The 2,415-nt window shown below is 34.3% G+C and overlaps 1 long non-coding RNA gene across 1 annotated transcript; it reads left to right on the forward strand.

Moving 5' to 3' along the window:
- The first annotated feature begins 369 nt into the window (after window positions 1-369).
- On the forward strand, window positions 370-1,801 carry LOC138886934 (uncharacterized). Its single transcript, XR_011405893.1, has 2 exons — window positions 370-794; window positions 1,560-1,801. It is a non-coding gene; the product is annotated as an uncharacterized lncRNA (long non-coding RNA).
- The last annotated feature ends 614 nt before the right edge of the window (window positions 1,802-2,415 follow it).

Below are 2,415 nucleotides of genomic sequence, written 5' to 3' on the forward strand. Positions count from 1 at the left end.
TATATATATATATGTGTGTGTGTGTGTGTGTGTGTGTATTTGTTCTTATTTGTGTATGCATAGGTTTTAAGAGTTGAGTAATTGTTTGGTAAATGGGGTAGGGATTGGGCTAGTGTATTTAATTAAAATTGTGCCAAAATTGGGCCAAATTTTGATCCCAAAGAGCCCAAATCCGGTCCAAAATGGGGCTGCCAAGAAGAGCTTAAAACGACGTAGTTTGGTCTTGAAACTACGTCGCTTTGGTTAAGTAACAAGATTCAATCTCATCCACCCATCTTGATTTAATTCAACAGTCCTAGTTTGATCTTCATCCTAGGTATTTAAAGCCCAAAATCCCCAAAAATTTGCCCCATTTCCCCCTTATTTCCTCTCTCTTCTTTCCCTCTCCTTCTTCTCTCTTCTCTCTCTACGCCGCCCCATCTCCGCCCACCGCCGCCGGCCGGAAATTGCCGCCGCCGGCGGACCACCTCCAAACACCTCCAAATTCACACCATGTAATCTCCACAACTTCCTCTTTCTATATCTCCAAACCAAATCCTTCAAAAATCCCTCAAACTCCTTGAATCTTAGATCTTGGAAACTTTTCCGTCACTTTTTTGCCCAAATCCTTGAAACTCCAACCACTACCACCCCACAATACCTACATCAATGGATAGATATCCTCAAGACCTAGCTATTGATGCCAATTTCACCCTGAAAATCCGGCGACCAAAATCCGGCCAAATTCCGGCAACCTTCCCGAACACCCTCTTTTGGCATACCACCATTTTTTCGGCCACTTGAATTATAAAATGGTAAAAATCCTATTCTTTTTCATGGCTGATTTTTTATTTTAGTTTTAATTTTCAGATTTTATTTTGGTCTATTATTAATTACTTTAGCATTAGTTTTTGATGTTTGAAATGTTCAATTTTCTGTTTTTGCACTTGTTGAAGTAGTAAAATAGTTTTGTATTAATAAAAGTGAGGTAGTGCAGAATACTTAAGAATATATGGTACTTGTTTGGTTGTTTATTTACTGTTTCAAGACTCTTTGAGTACAATACTCAAAAGTCAAATTGTTTGGTAAGACAATGTAGACTTTTGGACAGTGTTTGAATAAAAGTCTGTCTTTGAATAGTGGAGAACAGATTTTGTTTGAAATACTTGACAAGATTTGAACCAGAAAGTCTGGCCTTTTGAATTTTAGAGCAGATTTTGTAGAAAATCTGTCAAAAAGATTGATTTTTAATTTTTTGAAATAGCTGGTTGTTTTGATATATAAGGGGGACTCAATCACACTTCCAGGGAGAGAAAATAATTGCTTTGAACACACAAAAACATAAAAAAAATCAGCAGTTGAACACATGAAAAGTGAGCTGAAATGGTGAACTTTGGGAGTGAATCTTAGAGTGCAAACTTTTAGAAAAGTATAAGTCCTCTTTAGAGTTCGTTTCTGGGTTTCCTCTCTAAGTTTTTGGGTTGTTTTAACACGGATTTGCTGCTGGTTTTGCTGCTGTTTTGTTGCTGTTTTTATGTTGCTTTAGTTGTTGAACTACTGTTTATTTTTTTGCTATCCAGGTAATCCTTTAAAACTCGTAACGTACTTATTTTCAGCAATGGGAACAATTTGAACATACTGCACCATTTAAATGTGTTTGATATGATGAATAATTTGACAACAAAAGAGCTTGTATGTTATTGTTATGTATCAAGCATGTGATAATGTGAATATAGTCCTTCATAATACTTGAATATTGAGTTGCAAGTTTTTTGAATGTGATATCTAAGTATGCCATGAATGACTTTAGATGTATAACACATAACATGAGTTCGTTTTAGTTGCTGAAATTTCACTGCCAACATATGCTTCTAGGAATGTTATGATAAATTTTTTTTTTAATCTGGCCATTTTTTCAGATTTGCAAAAGTGGCTATTTTTGTAAAGTGTGCGTTTATACAATTGTGACTATGTAGTTAATGGTCATAAATGCAAACTAAGTAAAGAACCAAGATTGTATCAACTTTGGGCCTTTTTGAACCAAAAAATAAAAGCTGACCCATTTACCTTTAAACAACAAATTACCTCCTTTTCTTCTATATAGCATTGGGCCAATTAAAATCCATTTCTTGGCCTATTTTAATAATAAATTCTAGCAGCCCAAGAGCTCTTTACAAGCTGGCCCATTTTTTTTAACAAGAAGTTGGCTCATTTCTTTTAAAATAGATTAAGTTGGTCCAACTTTTATTTGCTTAATTTTTCCCAACTATAAAGCTAGAAAAATAGTAATAATATCAGATTTTTCTACTATTTTTAATTAACTCATTTCCTTTTTAAACGCTAGACAATTAGTAGGCACGCTTTAACTCACATAATCACTTGTGTAGCGTGATGTTTGAATATTTGATAAATTAATTTAATAATCTCATACCATGC

Source organism: Nicotiana sylvestris, chromosome 3 (assembly GCF_000393655.2).
Source record: "Nicotiana sylvestris chromosome 3, ASM39365v2, whole genome shotgun sequence".
NCBI lineage: Eukaryota > Viridiplantae > Streptophyta > Magnoliopsida > Solanales > Solanaceae > Nicotiana > Nicotiana sylvestris.